Genomic DNA, 27,823 nt, shown 5'->3' with positions numbered 1-27,823 from the left:
AAAGGAATATGGGACAATCAAAAAACCAATAGAGAGATTTCAGTTCACCCACATCACAAACGAGCATCCCAACCCACCACGGGGTAGCTACTGCTAGTAAAGTTGCACCTGAGTTTTTTTTCTTTTTTCTTTTTTTAGATTTTTATTTATTTATTCATGAGAGACAGAGAGAGAAGGAGAGAAGCAGAGATACAGGCAGAGGGAGAAGCAGGCTCCATGCAAGGAGTCTGATATGGGATTCAATCCTGGGACTCCAGGACCAAACCCTGGGCCAAGGGCAGGTGCTAAACTGCTGAGCCACCCAGGGATCCCATCCTCCTGAGATTTAAAAAAGAAAAAAAGAAAAAACAAATTCCTAAGAAGCTTACACTATCAGTTTTTATTTAACCCTAATTTTCTCTATTATGTCAGGGAAAAAAATACTCTCCTGGTAGAAACATACAGCATCGCTTCCTTCTCCCTCCCTGGTTCAGTGCTTTAAGTGGTTAAGGTGACACGTGGCCATTTCCTAATTGCCACTCATCCAACACACTTGTTGTCCAAGTGGCTGTGGCAGCTGAGAATGGCCCTGCCATTGACACAGCTCTCAGCATGTAGCAACATGGGCTCGAGGGCACAGCAGAGCCTGGGAGAAGGCAGGGGTTCCCTGCACCGGGGCCGGATCGGGGTGGGGAACGTTTTGTGAGGGGCCCCCATTAATGTCGGCAAAACCCGAGGAGGACCGAGAGTCTTGGGAAAATAGACAGTCACAGCTATTACTGTGATGAAGGATTATAAACACATGAAATGCTTGGAGTCTCTAGAGGGCACCCTTCGCCCCACCTGCAGAGGACACAGGATTGTGGCCATCAGGTGAAACTCCACCACAGGGGAGATCTTTCACCTGCACGAACCCCAAAGCACGCCACCTGCATTCCTATTATCTTCTGGAATGCAGCACCACACGTGTGTATACCTGTCTCCTTGTAACTACTAGCCCATCAGCTGACTGAAGATGGCAATGTCTCAATCACCTTTGTGCCATAAACGCCACATGGCTAACAAACACATCATGAGTCAGGGGCCACCACCCTGGCCTTCTCAGAAGGACGGGCCTAGGCCTCGCTCTGTCGCTCACTAGCTCTGGGACCCTCAGAAGGTGAGGGAGGATCTCTCGGGGCCTATTCCTTCTTTCTGCAGTGGAGGGAGGCAAGCAGTCAGGAAGACAAGGAAAACAGCAAGCAAAAATCAGTGTTGGAAGGCAAGAGGGTTACGGCTGACTTTAGGCAACTTTCAGGGCAAGAACCAGCCTCGCTGATTTGTAGATATGGATTCCTAAGACTCTTTCATCTCCAGGACTTACTACTATTCCTTCTTTAAATCTGCTTTAAATCACTGGAAAATTATTTCCCACATTTTACAAAAGTATAAAATGATTTTTCATTTCGTACAATCTGTAAACTATACGGGGTCAAGGTAAGGGTTTCTACTGAGGCGACAACATGCATACTGGTGGAAACGCACATAACTCCAATCCACCAGCGGGTGCTCACACACCCTCCTCAGCTTGGTCACCAACTGCAGGACACAAACACTTCTAATTATTTGGATGGGAAAAACCAGCATTAAAGATGAAATGAGGGCAGCCCGGGTGGCTCAGTGCTTTAGTGCCGCCACGGCCCATGGCGTGATCCTGGAGACCCGGGATTGAGTCCCACATCAGGCTCCCTGCATAGGGCCTGCTTCTCCCTCTGCCTGTGTCTCTGCCTGCCTCTCTCTCTCTCTCTCTCTCTCTCTCGCTCTCTCTCATGAATAAATAAAATCTTAAAAAAAAAAAAAAAAGATGAAATAGGCATGCTTGGTTCAACAGGACCTTCCGTTCACCTATGGCTCGGTTAGTATAGAACTACAGAAGTCACACATGCTTTTCCCTAGATGGTTTGCCTAGCATCAAGAGACTATACCCGGGTCCACCATTCCCTCAGCCAGGTGCCTGAGGGATCCCACAGGGAATAACGTACCCCCAGCATCAAACCACAGCCCAGAAAAGACATGTGGAGCAAAGAAAACATCAACACTTCGAAGTGGATATTGTTGTGAAAATATCCCTGATGAGTTATACTCAGTGCCAAGTCCCTGATTAGGATTTTCTTTTTAGAATGAAATCTAACATCTAAACTTCAAAATATGAGGAATGAAAAATCCATCTGTCAGATGGTACCCACGCAAGAGTCCACCCCCTTAGGAACAATCCCTGAATGTCACTACTTTTATTAAGCAGCATATGGCAGTTATAAGTGAAACCTGACAATAAAGTCACCATTAACAGGGGCACCTGGGGGACTCAGTCGGTTAAGCATCTGCCTTCAGCTCAGGTCATGATCTCGAGGTCCTGGGATCGAGTCCCGCATCAGGCTCCCTGCTCAGTGGGGAGTCTGCTTCTTTCTCCCTCTGCTCCTGCCCCTGCTTGTGCACGCATGCTCGCTCTCTCTCAAATAAATAAATAAGATTCTAAAAAATAAATAGGTAAAAACTAAGAAAATACAATCACCATTTGCAAAGCATCCAGCCCCTGTGGTCAATCTCTACCAACTGTGTTGATCCAAGTTTGTAGATCGTGGTTTTTAGAGAGCTCAAGACACAGAATCACAAACTATTGCCCAACTCCCACCAGAGTTGAAAAAGTCTGAAAAGAGTTGAAACACTGAAAGTTATTTTGTTTAAGCCCCCACCTATCCAAAGCTTGGACCCAGGCTCTAAATGTTCCCGGGGGGAAGATGGGCTCTGCCTAAGTCTCTCCATCCTTTCTTTGCAGTGACACCGGATATATGTCATGTGCCCTTTCCTTGCCATGTGAGTGAGCAAAAGACATCATCCAGTTTCACATCACTCATTCCAGAGGGCACTGGGTTCAGGAACAAAAAGAACATAAAAGGCCATTCAAAGACTCACGGGTGGTAGGCCCAGGACACACAACCACAAGAAATGATAAAAGATCTCACATAAAACAAAGCCTGTTGAGCAACTGACAGCCCGGATCCGCAGTCCAACTGGCACGTACTCTTATGAATACGTGGAAGATTAATAAATGAATCTTATCAGCTTCCTCTCCTGGTGACACGACAGGGACCCGCCTGACTTATCAACCCACAGGGACTCACGCACTGTAGCAGTAGCATCAAATCACTGGCAGTGGCAGGACAGTGCCCACCACGCCGCCCACATCTTTTCCAATCTGCCCAACTAGACCAGAGAGTAAAAGCTTGGAAAACCCCAACCTTGCAAATGCCCCCAAGGGCTGAGAAAATATTCCCGATGCTGGAGTAAGTAATGTGGCCACACACACCCCTCTCCTGTTCCTCTGGGTCAACCTAAGGTTGACACTTTCTCTTGTGGGAAGAGGGTGGACTTGCTGGTAAAATGATGGGACATTTCTGGGCGCGTGAGTGGCTCAGTCACTTAAGTGTCTGCCTTCGGCTCAGGTCATGATCCAAGAGTCCTGGGATTGAGCCCGGGCATCGGGTTCCCTGCTGCTTCTCCCACTCCCTCTGCCCCTCCCCCATTGCACACACACTCACTCTCTCTCAAATAAATAAAATATATTTTTTTATTTTTTAAATGGGACATTTGAAGAGGGTTAAGGTCAGCAGTGATTTTGAAAACTATGAGTCAGCCCTCCCCGTTCACCTGAAGGAATTCAAATGGAAGGTGGAAGATGTAAGACAGGCATGAAAGCCTGAGTGCAAAGCCCACGCAGAGGACACCGTATGGCCGGGCCTGAGACCTAGCATCACTGGGTGGGTGGACCTGTCTCTGCAGGGCTGTGGAACCAATGTAATGAATACTGTTCTCTGTAACTCCACACTTCTTTTTCTGGTTTCCAGAAATGTTTTTCATACCCACAATCACACTGTCCTATAACACGTTCCCTTACCGCATTCTGGAAGGCAAGGGCAAATTCTCCTCTTGGGGGGAGGGGGGACCGTGTTTAACACCCATTCCCCAGTTATATCAAGTATAGAGAGGAATGTTTACGTTTGAAAGTTTTCTGTCCATTTTTCACCCCAATCTCAAAGTGCTGTTTTGAAAACATTACAAACGTAAATTTCAGTCTTCTTCTTTAAAAGATAATAGAAAAAATAAAAAAAATAAAAGATAATAGAGAGCTCACTTTAGCTGCTCTTTCCCTGGACAGCTTGATCTTCAGGCACAATTAGCTGTAGTTGTAACAGTGTCTTCCATTTCATTTGTACTCCATAAAATATACCTTCCTTCAAAGGCACTAACAGTCTTTTAATTTAAAACTAAACCCCACATAAATAAACTATGATTCACTAACAGCATTTGTGCTTAATGCAGAAGGTCCTTTCACCCAGAGACATTGGAAATATGGGGGGTGGAGGGTGCTAGGCCCGTTTACAGAACAGCAATGAAAAGAACGCGAGTCTGTCACGTGATCACTTTGTTCTCTCCTATGACACAGACAAAACATTTCCTTTCTTACCAAAGCCTCTTAAAATTACAGAAAGCTATTTCGTCTTTGTTGGCAAAAGTCAAGTTATCGAGTCCAAAGAAAAACTTAAGAAAAAACTATTCACCTCCCTTAATCATACCTCTTATACTTTGCAATAAAACAAACTGCTTTTCGTGGATTGTTTCCCAATTTTAAACTAGAGGCCAGCAGCATCAAGGGCTCAGGTGTCACTCACCCGGCAAATGCTAACTTCAGATCTTCCCCCAGACGTGCCTGCCCTGCTTAACCAGCCTAACTTCAGGCCTGACCCCGCCAAGGTTCTGCCTCCGAAATGAACATGCGAAGGTCAATGTGAGTAGTGAACACATATCAGATTCGCCATTTAAATGGAGAAACTAACATTTTCTTATATGAAAAATCAATACACTCTAAATCCTAATAATCCTAAAGAAAAACGTAGTATATATATATTGACCACTTTGACAGTCTTACACAAACTTTTAGTAAACAACCGTAAATGATACAAGTTCTGTTCTTCTCTGGGGGGCACTGTATTTGTCACTATTTTCTAGAACTGTCTGGACACTGAAGTCCTTTTTGAAGAAATAATTCAATACAGTTGTGAATCTAACTCATATTTCTAACTTTCTTATCTTTCCTTCCAATATAAAAAATGTCCCTCTTTTTTTTTTAAGTAAGCTCTAAGCCCAGCATGGAGCCCAATGCAGGCTTGAACTCATGACCCTGAGATCACGACCTGAGCTGAAATCAAGAGACGAGGCTTGGGGTATATGCATGGCTCAGTCATTTAAGTGTCCAACTCTTGATTTCGGCTCAGGTCATGATCTCAGGGTGATGAGATCAAGCCCTGCGTTGGGCTCTGCACTGGGCATGAAGTCTGCTTAAGATTGTTTCCCCCCTCTCTCTCTCTCTCTGTGAGGAGGAGGAGGAGAAGGAAGAGAAAGAGGAGGAGGAAGAGGAAGAAGCAACAGAAGGAGGAGGAGGAGAAGAAGAAAAAGGAGAAGGAGAAGAAGGAAAAAAAAGAAAAGGAAAAGAAAAAAGAAAAGAAAGGGTTGGAGGCTAAATGAACCAAGCCACCCAGGTACCCCCAGATATAAAAAAATCATTGTAACATGCTAATATTAAGCAGTGTTTCATATTTAATTTGTTCCTCAGAAAAAATTAATCTAGCACCCCCAGTTTTTACAAGTCTTCAAAGACATAAAGGGGCCTTGGTTTCTGCTGGCTGTCTACATTTCCCCCATTATACTAGTATGCAAACCTTCAGCTCTTCCTCTATCACCAATCTCTCTCCCACCTTTAGCATTCTCGGGGCTCTCCATCATTACATCTCTCAACCACAAAAAGAAAAGAAGAGACAGGGGAAAAAAAGGAAGGGAGGGGGAGAAAGAAAAAAAGAAAGAAATCACATCTCTTTTGCCTCTGGCTTCTAACCCATTTCAATCTGGATTGCTTATAAGACAAAAAATACTTTCTCAGCGCAATTTCATTCCAAATACCAAACCAGTTCAGTTACACAGGTCCGCCTCATGCATCTTCACTTTTCCTAAGCCAGCTGGGAACAGATGTCCATTTATTAGAGTTTCAAAAAAAGAACAAAAATAATCTGATGGCTCTGTCCCTGGAGCAGCTGTGAAGAGCCTCTGTCTCAGTGCTTCTCTAGGAAGGGGCACCAGGTCAGCAAGACTGGACCCCCAAATTGGCAAACACTTAGGTTTCAAATTAACAGTAACAAACACACGCACACACATACACATACATGCACACATCTGCAAGTGTGCGCAGCTTTGAGGAATGCTAAGCAATGATAGTGGATCTATGGCAAGAATCTCCTAAGAATTTGCCATTTGAAGGCTCCATGCAAGTGACAAAATACTAAAAAAAAGTGCTCACTTTTTATCTTTTTCCTCCACATTAAACGGACTCTGAATGAATCTAGCATTATCTGGATACCGAAGCCCTTATTTTTAAAGAGGAATTCAACAAAGTAATGAAGGTGCACAGGTTCCTTTTCTACCACATCGCATCACCACCTCCTACTTTTCTGCACTGGCTGGGGTCCTGATCATGTTGCCCAATGAGGGCAGAAGAATTTAATGTTCTACACAGCCTACACCAGGGTAGCATGGGGTGTGTGAGAAGACCCTTCAGGGGCGCAAGGAGGGCTCAGTCAGTTAAGCGGCCAAATCTTGATTTCAGCTCAGGTCATGATCTCAGAGTGGTGGGATCGAGACCCACGTGGGCTCCATACTCAGCAGAGTCTGCCGGAGATCCTCTCTCTCTTTCTCTATGATAAATAAATCTTTAATCTCACATACAAGGTGACAAGAACAGGATATACATTGTGCTAATTCTGTATGAATTAATAAGAAAAAACAGCTGCTATTTATCCAGAATATTTACTTGTTTCACTAAATCCTCCTATCCATCTCAGTAGGACCCTTGTATCAATTCTCAATATGCAGATACTTTGGCCAAGTTAGTGTTTCCTTCTTCAGTCAATACTCAGTGTTCCTGATTTGAAATACAATTGATGGGAAAGTTCAAACCCCTTCTGGAAACATAAACACAGCACCACCTAACCAGGGCACAACCTTGAGAGATACAAGAATAAAATCCACCCGCCCTTCCCTATGGCTCTCTGCACTGCCCACAAAGGCAATACACACAGTTGCCTCCCTGCCCTCCTGGGCCCATCCACTCTCCCCAGCCCTGCAGAGAAGCCAGGGAAACGTCCTGACACATGAGCAAAAAGGGTCCCCACAAACCTCAGCCCTTCCAGAAGCTCAACTGGCGATCTTTGGCATACATCCTGTGTCATCCCCCCTAAGGAAGGTCACCCTTAGATCCAAGATCTCAAAGCTCAGCCATAAAGAGCTCCTTGGCTTTTCCCGCTAAGGCTCTCTAGCAGCCCACAGAACTTCTAGAGAAGACTGCAGATCCTTGCTCTTGATCCCCCACACCCGGAGCCCCAGTCTCACTTGGCTCCACAATGCTCTCTTCCACATGGTTGACTCCCACGCTGCCAGTGGTCAGAGGCTGTTCCTAACCTTCCCTCTCAGCTGCTCTGTGCTTTCCTCTCCCTGCAGTCAGCTTCAGAGACAGTGAGCATCAGGTGAGACCTCTCCCTGAGCCCTTCCTGCCTTCTGACCTTTCTCACTCCTGCACGACTGGCGGTTGCAAGCCGATCCTCCAAATCCACTGTGAGCTTGCCGCCTTGTCCTGCACTCTCGGGCCTGCCTGTCATCTCTATCTACTGGCACAAAGAGACCTCCCCCTAATCTTAGCCTTTGGACCACCCTCAGTGCCCTGTATCACGGGCACGCTGCCTTCACTCAAGGGCTTGATCGCCGGGACAAATTATGCATCTCTAGCTCCCTCCCAGTGCCTCTGCAATCCACTCGCCTGATGCCACTTCTAAAATCCAGGCTGTAGGAAGGAATCTGGGAATGAAGAAACTGTTCTGTATCACAATTCTGGGGGTGGATACATACTTTATTGTATTTGTCAAAACCCAGAGAACTTTACTGTATGTAATGGGGTGGGGGGGGTGGATGACCAGGAATAGTGAGAAGCCCAAAATGAAGGAGCAACTTTAACAAAGAACCTAACTGCATCACAGTCGATAATATCAGCATGCAGAAGTGGGAGGGAAGAAAAGAACCTGCTGAAGTCCCAGGAAGACACAGTTCTGACTGCAGGCTGTAAGGCCGCAGAGAGAGGAAACTTGCACATACTTTCCTCTAGTTGGTACAAAAACTGCTGAAATCTAAATAAGGTCTGTAATCTACTTAGCAGTATTACACCGGTGATAGCTGTTTTGTTTTGATGACTGTTATGATGATGCAAGGTGGTCAGGGTAAAACGGGTACCTGGAAACTCTGCTTTTTTGCAACTTCTCTGTAACTTATAATCATTTCAAAATATAGTTAAATGAAAATACATGCTATCATTTAATAGTGTACAGCTACTAAATGAAATCGAGCCAGCGCCTCGTAGGTAGAAAACACCTGTACCACAGCCCCGTCCTGCAGGCTGTGCCCTCTCCCACTGTCCGTGGTCTTGCAGCAAGAATTCCGTGCCCCACCGTCCTTCCCTCCCGTAGACCCCACAGCACCACCAGGAGCCCACCAGGCTCCTCCCAACGCTCGGCCTTTCCCTCCTCCCCAGTGGGTCCCATCAAACTGTGTATCTACCTTGGTTCAAGGGCAGCTGAGGCAACTCCCGTGATCACAACCATCGTGCACATTCACAGAACTCCTGCATTTCACATTCAGTCCTAATTCTACTGTTAAGAGCCACCTTTCCAAACTGCCAGTCTAAGATTCCACTTGGGCTCCCCCAACCACGTGTCAAAGTTAACCAAAATCCCTCACGTTCCAACCTGTTTCTCCTGAGTCCTGTCTGTGTTATGCCGATGACATTCACCTTCTCTGCGAAAACATTAAAAACCCTCAGGCAGCATTTCACATGCTATGAAACAGACATGACTTCTGTAGGATCTTATTAGGATTTTCACAAACACAAGGCTAAAATACACATAGTAAATGCTGGATTTTTCTACACTGAACAGATTCCTTTCAGCAGGACGACTAATTATCATGCTAACGAATATTCTAAATCTCTGAAAAGAGGAATGCAGTAGTCTCCAAATTATGCTAACCAAAGGTCCTTTTTTCCCCTGATCCATAATATAAATGCCAAAATGATTTCCCAAAAGGCTATACCAATTTTTGTTGCTGCCATTATGCATTAGAGCTATTTTAAGTGCATCCTGTCCCTCAACTTTATAAATATTTATTAGCAAATGTCTGAGGCAGCAAAAAGATAACTTATTATATACCAATTTCTACATTATTGATTATTAGAAAGTCTGAACTTTTTCCCATACGGTTTGCTTACCAGTTTTAAGAGAAGTATTTGTTCACTGAATAATGAATGGACGCACAGAGGGAGATGATGAATATCCTATTTACTTCTTTCTGCTGCTACATGAGCTAACTTACCAACCTACACTCTGGTCTCTTAGCTAATAGTAATAAGCAAAAGCATACAGAACCCATCCATACAGTTCCCTAAAATAAATTCGTTTCTATGGACAAACCCTGGTGAAGACAGCATTTAACGTCCCAGCTACACAAAATGAAGACAACAAGTAGGAGGACAAAACACCCGCCCTGCCAGCACTGGTCCATTCCAGCACCAACGTTCCCTTTGCTAAGACTTCTTTGTGTCAGAAAATTTTCCACTTAGGGGCGCCTGGGTGGCTCAGCTGGTTAAGAGTCTAAGGCTCAAGTCACGATCCCAGGGTCCTCAGCAGGTTGCCTGCTTCTCCCTCTCCTCCCCACTTGTGCTCTCTCTCTCTCTCTCTCTCTCTCTCTCTTAAATAAATAAATAAAACCTTTTTAAAATTTTTTTAGAAAGAAAATTTTCAGACAGCCTGGGTGGCCCAGCGGTTTAGTGCCATCTTCAGCCCAGGATCAGGCCCTAGAGACCCGGGATCAACTCCTGCGTCAGGCTCCCTGCATGGAGCCGGTGTCTCCCTCTGCCTGTGTCTCTGCCTCTCTCTCTCTCTCTTCTCCCCCTGTGTGTCTCTCATGAATAAATAAATAAAATCTTAAAAAAAAAAAAAGAAAATTTTCCACCTAAAAAATGAGGTTAACAGGGACATGGGGAGGACTGGTACTTAGCTAGATATTTAGAAAGAGTGTTGTCAAAATCAAACACACAGCACAAAAAGCACAGAAAATATCCAAGTCAAACAAGGAGTGGCCCCGGTCAGAAAATTTCAAGGAATGTTCCTATTCTTTTCATCCCACAACCAAATGGGAATCCTATAACTAGAGCCAGGACACCTACCTGGCTGAGCATTCAAGATTACAGTGTGGAGAACGGTTTGGGATTATTAACCTTCCTTGTCACAGGGCACCTGTACTTGAGCAAGAAAAGGAAAGCAGCTAAGTGGACAGCACTCTCAAGTGGGGAGGCTGATCCTGAGGGGCCGGGGGATGGAAGGTCCCTACACGGAGCTGTGAGCCTCAGTCAGAATCAGGGTTAAAGCTGGGGCACAAATCAAACCCACCAGGTCAGAACCAGGGTGGGGTGGATGGAAGAGATGCCCAGACAGAGACGCAGTGGCACCCTCATCTAACTCCACTGGATCCCTACAGCTTCCAAACCACAGCAGAACTATATTGACACAGACACAGCACTTCAGAGTTTGCACAACTTCCCACAAACAGCAGCTCTCTCCTCTGCAGAAGAGTGGAACGTCAGAGAAGGTCATACCTGAAAGATGTGCCTTCTCCAAATCCCCAGAGCCCCTGCAAGTAAGGTTTTCCTAGGGGAGCTCTAAGAATTTATATAAAACTCTTAAGTTTTGAGTTTTAGTTAATTTTTTTAAAAAATCAATCAATAATTAATGTGAATTTGAGGAAGAGAAAATAATGTATACCTCCATCCGTTTTGAGATTTTCACACTCACAAAGTGATTCTCATATAGGGTTTCCCATGAAGGATAAATATAGAAGAAATTACATCCTGAAGATGTGAATTTTCATACTGTTCCAGTCGCCTACACTTTGCTTTTAATCTCCCTCATTTAACTCTGTCACTACCCTTGGCATTCCCTATCATCGAAGCTACACTGTAAATTGGGAAAGACAAACGCAAACCTCCAGTTCCCAAGTCCATTTTATTTCATCTATTTATTTTGCCTTCATAAAACCAAATGCTCAAAATTTAATGTTAATGAGTTTTTAACTATCTCCCTAAGGCTCACAAATCTGTAAAAATTCTTGGGAGCCGTAATAAAAGATATAAATCGCAGACCAAAAATATCATCAACCCAGATTCAATCCTATTGCCAGATTCCTGTGTAGTATCGATACCGGAACTCAGACCACATAAAAAAGCAGCTTACCTCCTCATCCAAGGAATAATAATTTTTTTTAAGATTTTATTTATTTTTTTGAGACAGAGGGAGAGAGATGGCATGCATGTGATCAGGAGGAGAGGCAGGGGGAGCCGGAGAAAGAATGCCAAGCAGGCTCCAAGATCATGACCTAAGCCAAAATCAAGACTTGGATACTCAGCTGACTGAGCCACCCAGGCACCCCAGAATAATAATTTTGTATTGATGTAGTCTTCTAAAAATCTGACAGCTACACAGAAACCAACCCGGGCAGTATTATGGAAAGATTGGATGAGAGAAAGAAGAAAGTGAGTCATGCGAGAAGGTGAGCCCATCTGGTGCAGATGCCTGGCAAAGACCAAGAATGGGGACAGCCGGCACAAGGATCTTGGTTTTGACACCATTCTTCACAAAAGGGAACTAGGGTTCCTTGGAGAAATGGCTGATTCTAGGATCAGGCAGGAAATGCACAAAATGACCCGGAGCATGTTGGTTGTGCCAGTAAATGAGTAAGTGTCCCCAAAACAACACACCAACACTGACAGGGTCATGTCAAAGGAATGCAAAGGTCAGCTGAGAGAGCTCCCTGTGGCCTAAGCTTGTACAATGTGAGCAACAAATAAAGTAGTATTGGATCATAACCCAAAGTATAAAATAAAAACCAGTGAGTCTATGATATGAAACTGAAAATATAAATGAGATAAAGCAGATAAATCTCCTGTGCAGAAGAATTCCAATTAACTTATGTAGATGCCCTGCTCTTATGGAGGTGAATCAACCCCTAACTCCTTAAAGTGATTTTCTTCCAAAGAGGACAGTACAGAAAGGGGAGGGGAAAAAAGTAACTTTAAGTGGAAACGTCTGACAACCACTCTCCAAGCCAGATGACCAAGGTCAACATCCACAGTGGTAACTCACCTGTACAGCCATGTCCCAGAAACATGCAACCTCAGCCTAACCACAAGAAAGGCACAGAACAAATCCCAGTTGCTGGACATTCTATAAAATACCCTGCCCACTACTCATCAAAGCTGTAGGGTCATGAAAAACAAAGGAACTCTGAGAAAGCATCACAGCCAAGGGAGGAGAGGAGTAAGGAGACGGGATAACGAAATATAACATCCTGGATGGGATGCTGGGACAGGATAGGGCATCGGGTAAAAACTGAAGAAATCAGAGACCTCAGGCCAACAACATTACAAACAAGGCATTACTAAAATGTTTACCTAACAGCTCTGTATATATGGAGATTAATTTTCCCTTTTATCCTCTTACCAATAAGCTGCCTCAAGGTCAGCCACTGACTAATCAAAATGACTTAACAATTTTTAAACCAAAGTTGATTAGAAATAGAATTTCCCGGGGCACCTTGGCTGGCACAGCCAGTGAAATGTGTGACCCTTGATCTCAGGGTTGTGAGTTCAAGTCTCACACTGGGTGCAGAGATTACTTAAAAAAATAAAATCTTTAAAACAAAACATAACAAACGGAGAAAAGGAAAGAAAAAAAAGACAAACGAAACAAAGAAATAGAATTTCCCAAAGTTTGCATATTCCATGCTTTCTGCATCCCAGTATGACTGGGATGATCTTCTGCTACCACAGATAGCCACAGACTATAAAGATGATAAATGACTTATTTGGTGTCTCTTTTTGCCTAATGGCAGACAATATGACAAATGGATCGCTGAAAATTTAATATATAAAACAACAGCCTAGGGCAGCACAGGTGGCTCAGCAGTTTAGCGCCACCTTCAGCCCAGGGCCTGATCTGGAGACCCGGGATTGAGTCCCATGTCAGGCTCCCTGCATGGAGCCCGCTTCTTCCTCTGTTATCTCTGCTTCTCCCTCTCCCTCTCTCTCTGTGTGTCTCCATGAATAAATAAAATCTTTAAAAATAATAATAATAAAATAAAACAAAACAATAGCCTATAAAAAAATTAGGTTCCTCCGGGGGCACCTGGAGGGCTCCACTCCGTTGGTTAAGCACCCAACTCTTGATTTCGGCTCAGGTCATGATCTCAGGGTGCTGGGATCCAGCCTGGCATCCGGCTCTGCCCTGGGCATGGAGTCTGCTTGAGATACTCTCTCTCCCTCTGCCCCTACCCACCTTGAAAAAAAAATTCCTCCTAAATAAAGATTTGGTTGTGCAGGTCACATGGAAATAAATGAATTGTTTACACCTCTCACCATGATGTAGGTATCTTCTATTAAAGTCAGTCTTTCCTTCCATGATAGCATTGTAAATGGAATCTGCTGTTCCAAACTTTAGCAGCCATAAATAGAAATTGCTGCTTCCCTTTAAATAAATTATATGCAAAATAATTTCCCAATCATATACTAAAATCCACATATATCACAAAGCCAATGTAATTAACAGCCCATATGCAGGAAACAGAACAAGGTGTACATCTAAGTTTTTCTAATTGTGATAAAATACACACACCACAAAATTTACCATCTTAACTAAATAATTTTTTTAAAGTAGGCTCCACACTCAGTGTAGAGCCCAATGCAGGGCTTTAAATCACAACCCTGAGACCAAGCCCTGAGCTGAAATCAAGAATCAGAGACCTAACCAACTGAGGCATCTATGCACCCTCTTTTTTTAAATATTTCATTTACTTACTTATTAATTTATTTATTTATTTATGACACAGGCAGAGAGAGAAGCAGGCTCCATGCAAGAAGCCCAAGTGGAACTCGATCCCATGACTCCAAGATCGCACCCTGGGCCGAAGGCAGGTGCTCAACCATTGAGCCACCCAGGAGTCCCTGCACCCCTTAACTATATAATTCTTTATAAGAAAAGTATATAAAAATAATAAAATCAAAAAATACTACCATTACTAGCTGAAGACCTGCAGAGGAATAAAAAACAAATAGTTGAACTTTCCCCGAACGTAGGCTAAAAATGTCTTAAAAACCTCTACATGGCGGTTTCTAAATGTACACATTCTCCAAGGTTTGGACTTCAGACTTGATACATATACTCTCTCTCCCTCTCTCTCACACACAACTGACTCACGAAACACTTGCACATCATCCAATAGTCACTCACTTCAGAGAGTTCAAAACTAATTTTTGTTTTTTTGTTTTTTTTCTGAGATATCCAGTTAAAGGGCCCGGGGGGATATTTACAATCCTATGTCATTTCCGGTCTCTTCCACTGGGTTCTCCATCTATTCCTCAAAATCAGACTTCCCTCTCCTTACACTGTTTTTCTCTCAGCCACTCAAATTAAGAATATCACCTCTAGGGCAGCCTTGGTGGCTCAGCGGTTTAGCACCGAGTTCAGCCCAGGATGTGATCCTGGAGACCCAGGATCGAGTCCCACGTCAGGCTCCCTGCATAGAGCCTGCTTCTCCCTCTGCCTGTGTCTCTGCCTCTCTCTCTCTCTCTCTCTCTCTCTTTCTCTCTCTGTGTGTGTGTGTCTCTCATGAATAAATAAAAGCTTTAAAAAAAAAAAAAAAAAGAATTTCACCTCTACTTCTCTCCCACCAAGTCCTGCACATTCTCCTCAGTCCCATCACATGCATGCTCTCTAGAACACCTTCCCTGCTCTACTTGTGGACCATGTCACCTTACCCTAGACAAAGACAACACCCATTTCAACATTGTCTCATTCAGAACAGCCAGATTCACCTTTCTAAATTCTATTTTAACCCTATTAATCAATCCCCTCTATACAAAATCCTCAAATCACTTTCCAAACTACAGCCAAACTCCTTGGCCTGACACCGAAGACTATCCAGCTGGGCGAGGGCCACACACTTCCCTGGGGCAGCCCAGCAAGTATCTCTTACAGATGCACCTTTCCTTTTCAGACCACACTATTTTCTGGCCCAGAATCCCCCCAACACACACCCTGCTCCATCAGCCACGCATAGGAACCCATTCCTCAGGTTTCTCTCACAGAAGAGTCTCTACTTCATCATCTTCAAAATGGAAACCAACAGTAAACAGCCACCGCACAGGACTGCTGCATAAGTCAAAATAAGTAATATATATGGAGAGCACCAAACACATCAGCATCAACCCGCTCTTTTCTTCTTCTCTTTGTTGATCTATTAGAACAGTAAAACAAAAGAGGAAAAAAAAGAAAAATGTGTTTTTGAGGCAAGAAGGTGAAGTAGCTTGGAGGTAATGATGGTTTGGCTGGAGGAAAAGGAGGACATTTTACAGAGCGATGGCACTGGTTCCTTACTAAGTCTCATCTCACTTCACAGTATATGGCCTCTCTCCCACTGCAGAGGTGCCCCCAGTCCAAGCATCAGCCATCGTTAGGGTGGCCTGGAGTTTGTACATGGACAAAGAATGCAGTTTCCTCTGAAAAGGCAGCAGAATTTCAACTCACAAAGCAAAATCCCTCAATAGGTCTGTCTCTCTGACTGTCCCATAACCCTTTGTCCTCATTTCAAAAGTCTGTCTTCCCGGTCAAGCATGCCCAAGAACTAGTTGCAATCTCAACAACTCCTTGCCCAACCTTGGCCCGATCCACACCACTAGACCACATTCACACACTGACTGGACACAACAGCAGGCCATGGCTCATAGACTGGGCCCCATGAGAGGCCAAGCACCAGCAGGAGCAGCCACAACACGTCAAGGCAAATGAAAGCCAGGCCAAGAGCCCTCAATATAATCCTCCAGCCAGGAGCCCCACTCAGAAGAGCAGTCCCCAAGTCCCACACCAATGAATCAACACTCCAAGAGAAGTCAGAGAAGGGGATGGACAAAGTGGGCTCAGAGAAAAGTCAAAGCAAAGGGGGCCAAGAAGACCCCATCACATTGCAGAATTATCTACCCAGAGTCACCTAGTTCTCTGGAAAGTTGAATGGCTGCCCTTTCTTCATGGAAAGAAGAAGGGAGGCGGCCATGGGGGTGGGAAAGAAGATCAGGGTCTGGCGGCTATGAAGGCAGGGTGACACAGGGAAAGGGCTCCCTGGCAGCCACCCCAAGAAGAGGTTAACATCTGCGCAGGATGACCTCCGAGGTCATGCTAAGTTGTGACCCCACTCTAGCGGGTGTGCTGGTCATCACTTCTAACAGGTGCGCATTTGTGCGTGTGTCCTCTCTCCCCAACTCGTTCAGTCCATGCTCTACAACTGCCAACAGCAATGCTCCCCTGAGAGCAAGTGTTGACTGAGCAGTGACGTATGAGAGTAAAAACTACTAAGCGACTGAGGGGTGCCTGGCTGGCTCAGTTGGTGGAGCGTGCAACTCTTGATCTTGAGATCAGGAGTTTGAGCCCTGTGCTGGGTGTAGAGATTACTTTAAAAAAAAAATCTTAAAAAAAAAGTTATTAAGCAACTGAAAGCAGACTACTTTCACAAGCACACAGCCTCTACCTCCTCCACCCACAAAATAACCTGGGGACCTGGATTCGAAGACTAACCCTCCAGTTCCGTGTTAGCTCCCCTGTACAACCACTCCTCAGACACCTGAAAACTGCTGGAAGCCAAGAAGACAGGAAGGCAACTGATCTAGGCTTGGCAATTTCCAGCTTCCAGCTTCCAAAAGATCCAGGTTCGGGTCAAGCAAAGACATTAAACAAGGGAATAAAAAAGAGGGAAAGGAGAGAGAGAGAGAGAGGGAATGTGGAAGAAAATTGCCATGTCTATCGGGGGCACACCAGTCAATCCTTGGAATGCAGAAGTAGAAAAACAGGCAGGGCGTTTTTTGTGTATTAATATTTTGTACCAGGCAAGAGCTTCCCGCGAAAGATTTTGACTGAATTCATGGGTTTCTTTCCTTCCCTCCTGAAATCCTACAAAGATGACATTAAAGTATTTTTAAAAAGCTAAAAAATAGCTTAAAAATAGCAAATACAGACAGAAAGTATCTAGTACTGCTCAGGACTGGGGGCGCTGAGAGCAGTAAGGAAGGACAGAGCTTCTCTCTGGGGGATCAAAAGTGCTCCAAGTGACCATGAAGACAGCTAACCAACTCTGTGTGTGCAACGCAGAACCACTGTACCCTGCACATGGGTGAACTGTATCTCTAAATAAAGTCCTTACCAAAAACTACCTGGATCATATACCCACACAAGGCAAGGACAGCAAGAAGGGAGTCAAATCAACTTAAGACACCAACAAAGTTTTAGGAAAAGGAGGAGGACAGAGGGGTGGCAGCTGGCTTAGTAGGGTCACAAAGTTACAACCCAAGGTCATGCAGGAGGCTGCCAAGGAGACGGGACAGTTGGTCCTAGGGAACATCAATTTTTTTTTAAGACTTTATTTATTTATTCATGAGAGACACCGAAGAGAGGCAGAGACACAGGCAGAGGGAGAAGCAGGCTCCATGCAGAGAGCCCGATGTGGGACTTGATCCCAGGACCCCGGGATCAGGATCTGAGCTGAAGGCAGACACTCAACTGCTGAGCCACCCAGGTGTCCTGGTCCTAGGGAACTTCAAAGAAGCTCAGGTCTTGGACTCAGCAAAGGAGACACCATGTATGGCAAGAGGAGGAGGCTAGGGCTCAAATAAGGAGTGGATAAAGAGCCTGTGTACAACTTCCTGGCCCCCTGCAAGCTAGCACAGCCAGGGGAGGGCAAGGAGAAAATTCTGCAGGTCATCTGAGCCACAGAGGCCTGGGATTCAGAGCCGCAGGTGTGAAGTAGCAGACAGAAAGCCAGGCCTGTGGGCTTCCGTATGGACAAATCTCCGAAGAAATGAAAGCCCCAATGAGAAGATCCCAGATGCTGACTTGTGGGATCCTGCAATGAGGGGTCCAGCTCTGTGAGTAATCATAGAACCCACCCCCCGCCGCCCCGAAGGACAGTCTCATGGGGAAGCGAGAGCTTCCAATCAGCTTTTCACGGCCTCATCCTTAACTCAAGACTGTCACATCTGAGGAAATGCCTCCAACAGGAAAGAGACCAGAATAAATAAAGAATTAAAAAACAGAAAGAGGACAGAAGTGCTGCAAAGAGTGGAAGAATGTATACACAAATAATGTCCTCAGAGGAAACAGAATAGGACGTTATGGAAAACAAGCACCCAGAGAAGAAGGAGGAACTTCTAGAAATAATAAATAACTGAAATAAAAGATAAAATGGGTAAAAATAAATAAGTAAAGTCAAGGAATGCAGACTTGAAAAGAGATCCAGACAACGAAAGGGAAAAGGCATGAATATTAAAAGTTCAATCCAGTTGGTCCAACATCTGACTTAAGAGTGTTTCAGAAAGAAAAAATAAAGACTGAGCATTATCAAAGAGAAAATACAGGAATATCTCCCAAGACTAAAGGGGCCAAGTCTTGGGACGCTGGGGACTGCACAGGGCTGCCAGATAAAATAGAGGATGCCCAGTTCAATCTGAATTTCAGATAAACAATGATTTGTCTTTTCGTAGAAGTACGTTCCATTGTTTATCTGGGCATCTTGTTATTTTCTATTTGCTACATCTAGCAAACCCTCTACTTCTCATGGCCTAGCACATCAAACAAACAGTCTGTGGCACGGCAAAATTAAACAACCACCCCAAAATTTAAGAAATACAAAAACAACTGTGCGCTGCTTCCTGTGCCGCGGGCTTACTCGGGTTCCCCCATCGGTCCCTGGAGTACTCAGCACCCTTATCTCCAGACAGAAGGGGGCCCTGCCCTGGGCTTGGGCTTTAGACAGCTATTTATCTCAAGTACTAAACAGAAAGTTGTTGTTGTTGTTGTTGTTGTTCTCTTCGGTCTCTTATAAGTTTCATTTTGTTTTTTTTTTTCTTTAATTTTGGAAAGTGGCTGGGTAAATAAGAATTACACAAGACACAGGGCAGTAGGGGAGGGGTGTGTGGATATGGAGACCACAGCCTCCGCCCTGGGGTACCAGAGCTCCCTGACTCCCAGGGGCACCAAGGCCCAAGTTTACAAATGGCTGCATGTTTTCAATCACAAGGGTTAAGTGGGAGAAGTTCTAGAAAATTATGCTGGATGGAGACTCCACCCATCCAGGCTCCCTGGGAAGCAGCTGGGTCCCAGGGGCTCCGGCCCAGCTGCCACCTGCTCCCTCGGCTCCCAGGGCTGCTGGGAGGATGAGGGCACCTTCAGACTTTGGGACCTGAGGGGCAGGCTCCCAGGCCATGGATGGGAATGGGGACCGGGCCCCAGATACAGCTGGATTTAAACCTTTTAAATATTTAGACATATGGTATATACCTTTTAAATATTTAAATATGTCTTTTAAATATTTCATTATACCTTTTAAAAATTTAGCCAGCTGGTCTTCTATAGTTTTGCCCCAGGCTCTGCTCTGCAACAGCAAGGCGTGGCCTGGTGCCTATTATTACTATTATTATTATTATTATTATTCTTACTTTATAGGCCAGGCAGAGAAAGTTTCAGGATCTTGCTCAAGGACACATGGCCAGTAAATGTTAAGAGGATGGACAAAAACCCACACCTTCAGCCTCCATAGCCCAGGCTTGTGACCTCCATCAGGATAGTCAGGAGGTAACATCTAAAATGAAGTCCAAAGTTAGCACTGTGAGGGATTATTCAGAAACCAGAGAGTCAATTAACAGAAGATCAAAAAGGTGAAATTAACCATCCACAGGGCTGAGGACTGGAAGACACTGTTGGGATTCCTCTAAAGCTGTGTCCGTGCTTTCACAAAAAATTGAAACTGTTAGAAATCGTGAGGTTATGATCTTAATTTCACATCTCCTCCCTCAATAGAAACAACTTAAAAAAAAATCACTCTGCTCCTCAAAGCATTTCTCAAAAAAAAAAAAAAATTGCATAAAATCTACTCAAGGCTTTACCTAATGCAAATGCAAATCTGTCACAATTAGAAAGCAGTTCACTAATTGTAACCCTTAGGGCATGACTGCATTTAGTGTGGTCTTAAAAGCTGTTTACAGTGAAATATGGCATATTCCATTACTTGTCGGAAAAAATGTTACATAACTGAAAACCCAGAAATAGTCATTTTTTTTATTGCAAAATTAGGTTTCATGAATATTCAGGAAGAATTTTTAAATGTATTTTTCTTTTTTTAGGTCTCTCTTCCCCCAACCTCAGTGCATTGAGAAGACCCTTCCCCAGTGAGAATTTAAAAAAAAAAAAAAAGGAAGGAAGGAAGGAAAGAAAGGTGCGGGGGAGGGCTCAGCCTCCAACTACTTTTGGATCACGTATTCTAGAAAACCACACAGCTCATAAAAAAGTATTTGTTTAATTCGGAAGCAGCTGAACCTTTCCGTCAAACCTACCAAACCTAAGAGCACATGTAATGAAATGTTAATGACAATCCCCCCTTACACCGGGGTGAGTATCAAAGAGAAATTCCAACCCGGAGAATTTTTTTGTGTGTTTCTGTTCAAGCCCTGGGGAGGGAGAAACAGAGAGAAAAAAGAAAAAGGCTTACAACCTAAGACTTGACCCCAGAACAAAACCATGGCCCTTTGAAGAATGCAGTCGTGTAGCCTTTTATGTCTCTAGCTAACCAGGCCGCCCGATTTAAAATGTGAGGTCACACGGGGCTCCGGTCTCATCTCCCAGCTTGTTCTCTTGCTGGTTTACCTCCATTCGCTCCATTCCTGAGCCTCATCTGACTTTCAACCCGTCAAAGCCTCCTGAAGGCTCCTCGAAATGAGCAATCCCGACCTGCTTCAACCTGTTCAGTTGTTTTGATCTTTCTAACATTTATCGACATCGCCCATCATTGTTTTATTTATATAACACCTTTAAAGAGGGACCGGAAATGGTTTATAGTAAGAGGTACACAAGGACCAAAAATTCTGCAGAGGAAGAAAGGCATCCCCTTCGACACCAGTGTCTGAAAGGCGTGTGCTGCAACCTTCCTTTCTCAGTTTCCACCCCAGACACCAGGGACGGCTCCACGGGATCCCAGCACACAGGCCAGATAAAAACTGCTGCATTTCCACTCAGGGGAGGTGCCTGCAACAGGCCAATACACAGAGGCGCAAAGCAGAGCAGAGCCTACCGGTGTGGGGGAAGGTGGGAAGGAAAGTTATCATTTAACCGGTACGGAGTTTTTGTTGGGGGTGATAAAAAGGTTTTGCAGACAGTGATGTATTTAATGCCACTGGGCTGTATACTTACGGATGGTTAGAAGAAAACCCATGATGTTACACAGATGTTACCCACAATTATCAAAAACAAAAAACAAAAAGAAAAAACTGCACTGACCAGAGAGGAACGGGGAGGACAAGTAATGATGGATTTTAAAATGAAGATTTTAGAGGGGCGTCTAGTTGGCTCAGTTGGTTAAGCGTCTGACTCTTGATCTCAGCTCAGGTCCTCATCCCAAGGTCCTAAGTTCAAGCCCCACATTGGGCTCCACGCTGGGCACAGAGACTACGAAAGAAAGAAAGATAGAAAAACAGACAGACAGAAAGAAAGAAAATGAAGATTTTGGAAATGCATTCCAATGTCCAGTACCCTTTTTGTGACCATCTTCAGGGAAATAGCCTGATAAATATCAGCAAAGGACTCGTAACCCTTAGCAAACAGCAGTATGAGGGGCACAGGGCCCTGATTTCGAGCATTCATCCATTTCTGTGTTTAGGTACTCCCACCACGATGTGTTTCAGATTACTAATACGTCGTTGATGTGCCTAAGAGGAGGTACATGCAGTGGGCGAGCGAGCCAGTGAGGGGCAGCTCCAACACACAGCCACATCCCTGTTCCCCAAAGGAAGGAAGGAAGATTCTGGAGTAAAATGGTTAAATAACATTTAAACTGGTTTCCTTACCACAAGGTTTCCCAAAATCTTCATCCCCACCATCTTTTGAGATTTTTTTTTTAAAGATTTATTAGAGAGAGAGAATACTCAAGGGAGCACAAACAGGTGGAGGGACAGATTGAGAGGGAGAAGCAGACTCCCTGCTGAGCAGGAAACCCAATGTGGGACTCGATCCCAGGACCAGGACAGTGGGATCATGACCCAAGCCAAAGGCAGACATTTAACAGACTGAGCCATCCAGGCACCCTCTTTAATATACATTATTGAATCAGAAAGAGGTGTTGGAGTATGAAATGTTTACCAAATCTATTTGACTCTCTTTTTCTTCTAAGAGCAACTCAGAGGTACCCCATTACCCCATGTCTTTTGGGAAACATGGCTATAAAGAAATGAGTCTACTCGTTGGCAGCCCGCAAGCAGACACCACTCCACAAAGCACAGATGGCAGGGTGTCCAGAAGATGCCTACTGCTCTGTAGAGTGCCACCGATACCAGGTGTGACCAGGGCACCCTAGTAGACAATCCATGTGGGGCAAGCCAATTTGGATCGAACTTACAGAACAATTTATACAGAATAGCCCAAATCGAGCCTCTGCTCACCGGCCCTATGCCACAGGGTTTGAGGGAAGAAAGGGAAAGTTTGGGTAGATGCCTTTGGTCTTTCCCGTGGAATGGAATATCAACTTCTCTCCAGGACCCAGAACACATCTCTTATGATTCCAATTACCCCCAAGGCCTCAATATAGGTTAACTTCTAAAATACTCCAGGCAGGGTACAGTATGAATCTAGATAAAGCTGCCAAGATACCTACAGAAAACTGATAAACCAGCTCGGTTCACAGAATGCCAAGGAGTGCCTAAACACAGAGGAAGACCAAGTCTAATGGAAATGAAGCTGGTAAAAGGAGGATCAGAACTGCAGAAAAGGCAAATGATTAATTAATTCCTTAGGGAAGGATAAGGAGGTCAATAATCTTAAAGCCTCGCAAATTAACACCCAGAAAAAGCCATGGTTTATTGGATTTGATTAGTAAGAATATTATTTTCAGTTATTATTTCAACCCCTCCTAAACAGAGGAAAGGCCTTCTGTGATGAAAATCACGTATTTATGCTTCTTGGCAAAAGTGCTGAGAATGACAAGGCCATTACTGCCCATTGATGGGCAGTAAGAACGAGACAGAAGCAATCTGCCACAAAGGGACCGGCAAGACGCAGGGGGGCCACAGAGCCACTCCTCCTCGAGTCTAGAATCAGAGGAGGGGATCCCTGGGTGGCTCAGCGGTTTAGTGCCGCCTTCGGCCCAGAGCGTGATCCTGGGGTCCCCAGATCGAGTCCCACGTCGGGCTCCCTGCATGGAGCCTGCTTTGCCCTCTGCCTGTGTCTCTGCCCCTCTCTCTCTCTCTCTCTGTCTCTCATGAATAAATAAAATCTTAAAAAAAAAAAATAGAACCAGAGGAAATGGTTGTCCCACCTCGCAACCAAAGACAGTCCACACAGGACAAGGAAAAAGCCACAGTGACCCTGGTGAACATGTTGGGAGCTTTTCTGAAGGATCAGGCTACTCTGGAACCACTCAGCTATAAGTAAAAACAAGCCTACCAAGGCGCCACGCAATCACTACTCTCTCGGTTACACACACAAGAAGCATGGGGGGGGGGGGGGAATATTTAGAGAGAAAGAGAAGATTAAGGCCAACCATTTCATGGGTAAGCCAGGTCTTCGGACAATTCTAACAGATCGAGTAATAAGCACTTAGGTCCAGAAACGTATACAGCTTCCCAATTAGCTCATTTCTAAGAACGAAGGGTTATCCGTACTCTATGATAGAAAAAGATTCATTGAGGTCTGAAGTAATGCAAAGAAACTTCCAATTATTCTTTTTTTTTAACCTTTGAAGTACAGATCAGAAAGTGCTGATCTGATAAGCTGGATTAGCCAACCTGCTGTCTTTATTGACAAGCATTCCTTAAGACTTTCTGTCCACAGGGGCGCGCCTGGGTGGCTCAGTCGGGTGAGCATCTGACTCCTGGTTTCATTTTTTTTTTTTTTTTTATGTGACTCCTGGTTTCAGATCAGGTCATGATCTCATGGTCTTGAGATCGGGCCACATGTCGTCAGGCTCCACACTAGGCACAGAGCCTGCTTAAGATTCTCTCTCTCCCTCTCCCATCGTTCCGCCCCTATCTTCCTCCCTCCCTTCTGCTGACTGGATGCTCCTGAAACTACAGATTGAGAACCCCACCAACTCATCCACCAGCCAGAGAACCTGGAGTTCTTTCATGCCATTGTTACAGTAATGGCATCTCACTGCCTACAGCTCAATCACCTCCAGCTCCAGGGAGGTTCTAGCCAATGTAACCTCTCAGATTCAAAAATCTCCATGTAAACACTGCCACTCCATTAGAAGCACCTCTTAACCGAAATGCTAAGGTAGCATCTTTGAAAAAAAGCTCTATTTAGCCAATGGGCTGCCATTTACTCAAAATAAAAATAATACTTTTCTTTCATCCCTAGATTTTGAAACCATTTTTATTGTAAGAGTAGTATATGCTTTTCGTCAATCCTCTAAAACCCAAAAATAGAAGCAAAAGTCTTTAGGAAGCCCACTAGTCAGAGGTAAGCTCTGATAACATTTGAGATATACAGACTTCTAAATGCATACATACGCATAAATATAAATACACATATACATTTTTAACATAATAGTCTTTGTCACATTCAACAATATCTTTCCGTGTCTATGCATGTTTCCATCATGCCGGACATATGTTCATGTTAATTCAGTGCATACATTTGTTCAAGAATACCCTTTTAAATTTAGATTTTGATATTTTCCAAAAAGATTTTGCCAAGGCAAGGAACCACGAGAGAGACCTTTCTTGGAGAATTCTTGCAAAAATAAGAACATTTCAAAAAATAACCTTTAAGATATACAGTGTTGAGTTTCACCCATTTGCTTTAAAATTCTGAAGATGTATTTTTAACTCATGTGGTAAAATGAAAGATGAAGGAAACAGACATTAAAGTCATTTACTCTCACTCTTAAATCATAACCCTTATGTTTAGCTTCTGTCGTTCTATCCATCGAGAGATGACAAATTCTTGACTTCACAGTAAACTAGGCTTCTCTGTGGATAAGCATTTATTCATAAATGTGCAATATATTTATCTGTATTTATCCATATCTGATATCTCAGTACGCTTTCACTTCCACTTCCACTTTCCGAAGGGATCTTAGCCTGAAGGAAGCCTTATCAAAATAAGCTACTTCCCCCAGTTCAAGGAGAGGATGAATCCAGAAGCTCGCCAAGCTTCAAGAGAAAAGGCAAACACTGGTTGAGGATGCGAAAGAAAATCATATGAGTCAGCAATTTTAAAAAAAAGAACTGGTCAGAAAGACATATTAAGGTAGCTAGTCAACTCTCTAAGGTACCTTGAGTCAAACTTTTAAGTCAAATTCCTATTTTAAGTCAAGAGGCTTCTTACATATGCAAAACCACAGACCAAAACCCAAGTATAAGAAAACTTTTTAACCCCATTTATAAAGCACAACCCATTTATCTGCTGATTTTTAAATGTTCCTAAGTACAAGGGTCCCAGGTCCCAGGACACCTGAATGGCTCAGCAGTTGAGCTTCTGCCACAGTCCCCAGATCTGGCTCCCTGCATGGAGCCTGCTTCTCCCTCTGCCTGTGTCTCTGCCTCTGTGTGTCTATCATGAATAAATAAATTAAATCTTTAAAAAACAAAAGGGTGGGGGGAGTCCCAGGTCCCTCTAAAAAAGAAGGAGCAATCTGCCTAAGAGATCCAAGGGATGAGGAAGAGGAAGAGAGGCAGGGAAAGGGGAGGGGGAAGGGAAAGGGAGGAGGTGGGAGGAGGGACAGGGAGAGGAATAGGGTGTGGGTACAGAGAGACATACACAATTAAAATAGTGGCTGGTGATGATACAGGTCATACTTGAAATGCAATTAATATTATACTTTTTGTTACATTTTTCTATTTCTCAAAAAAGAGAGGAGGAGAGAGAGAAAAGAATTCTTTTACCAGAGCAATTGAGGCTGATGAGAATTTTAGCAAGCAGATAACAGATACCATTAAAAGTTTAAAAAAAAAGAAATACCTAGAAGTCGTTAAACAGGTAATAACCACCCTTCCAGGGAAGAAATGGGGCCCTGGGCACAGTAACTGCCTTCTGGGTAGAAGAAAAGCAAATGTTTGGATAAGCCCAGGTTATAACAGTTAAAGTACTGACAAGAGTACTTAATTTTATTTAGGAGTTTATATTTCTTAAGCACCTGCTCTATGTCTGGAAAAACGTCCTTTTAAATCAAACGTTCAAGTTAATGTGACTGCTATTCTCTTAATAACTGTATATTATAGAAAATGTAAAATATGTATGAACAGCCAAGTAAAAGTACTATAAAGAAAAAGTAAAATACATAACATATGGATATACGTTCCACGGCTCAAGAAAGACAATCCGATGGCTTTCAGGTAAAGCCTGAACAAGCACCCTTTATTTGTGCCAGCTACCTGGGAACAGGGAAGGAACTTCAGGGCTTCTCTACCTAAATAACTTCAGATCTTTTAACTCTTGCATGTTACCTAAATGCGTGGGGAGAAGAACAAAGAAAATCAAGAAAAGAGAAAATATAGTCCATACTAGGCTGAAAGAGGGGCCAGGAGAGGCAAACATTCAGATACATTCTCACTTAAAAACAAAACAAAACAGGGCAGCCCGGGTGGCTCAGCGGTTTAGCGCCGCCTTTGGCCCAGGGCGTTGGGGACCCGGGATCAAGTCCCATATCAGGCTCCCTGCATGGAGCCTGCTTCTCCCTCTGCCTGTGTCTCTGCCTCTCTCTCTGTGTCTCTCATGAATGAATAAATAAAACCTTTTAAAAATATATAAATAAATAAAACAAAAAAACCTCGAAATGAAAATATCAGATTTCATATTCACAAAATTAGAAATCACATGATGTTGAGCCACAATAGGATATGTTCAAAACGGCCCTTTCATGTGGAATTAAGAGATTTAATATTGTTTTCCTTCGTACTTTGCTAAAATCACATACAAATTCCAAAACACTCAGTTTCCCACATTTTCCTCTATAAAAAAAACTATCTAAGGGGTGCCTGAGTGGCTCAGTCAGTTAAGCCCCTGACTCTCTTCTGCTCGGGTGGTGATCTCAGGATCATGAGATCAAGTCCCACGTGGGGCTCTGTGCTCAGAGCGGAGTCTACTCCGGAACCTTTTCCCCTGCCTCCCCACTCGCACACACATACACACACTCTCTCTCAAATTTTAAGTATTTAAAAAACAAAAACTAAGAATTCCATCCTGAGTATGCCCTTATAAAATTAAACATTCCATGAAGATTGTGTTTTATTTTTAGTTTTTTGTGTGTGTTTTATTATTCAAATGATTAAAGTCCTTTAAAATACATGGGTTTAAAAACAAACAAAAAACAAATAAAATAAAATACATGGGTTTCTTCTCCTTCTTCTTCTTTTTTTTTTTTTCTTACGTGGGATTTCTTAACCTAGACTAGAACATAATCCCAGAAAATCCTTACGGACTACATTCTGCTCCTTCAATGTTCTGATTTCCTCCTTGACGTTCTGATTTCCCAGAATATAGGACATCTCCAGCAAGACAACTACAATAGCAGAGCAGGGAAATAATTTTTGAAAGCAAAGCGCTAACCTAACAGAAACTTCTGCGGAGGGCTCCTT

General features: G+C 43.9%; 1 protein-coding gene across 30 annotated transcripts in view; it reads right to left on the bottom strand.

Annotated features, from left to right (window-relative positions):
* Positions 1 to 27,823, bottom strand: part of ZNF532 (zinc finger protein 532) — a 106,911-nt gene that overhangs the window by 57,831 nt on the left and 21,257 nt on the right. For 7 of the 30 annotated variants that reach the window (XM_072757991.1, XM_072757986.1, XM_072757990.1 and 4 more), the window contains one exon: positions 21,531 to 21,698. The exons of the other annotated variants lie outside the window; for them this stretch is intronic. The gene's annotated coding sequence lies outside the window, so the exon portion shown is untranslated. The remainder of the gene's footprint in view (positions 1 to 21,530; positions 21,699 to 27,823) is intronic. 30 annotated transcript variants of the gene reach the window in all.

This window comes from Vulpes vulpes, chromosome 5 (assembly GCF_048418805.1).
Source record: "Vulpes vulpes isolate BD-2025 chromosome 5, VulVul3, whole genome shotgun sequence".
Lineage (NCBI taxonomy): Eukaryota > Metazoa > Chordata > Mammalia > Carnivora > Canidae > Vulpes > Vulpes vulpes.
This window is presented reverse-complemented; position numbering and strand designations above follow the sequence as displayed.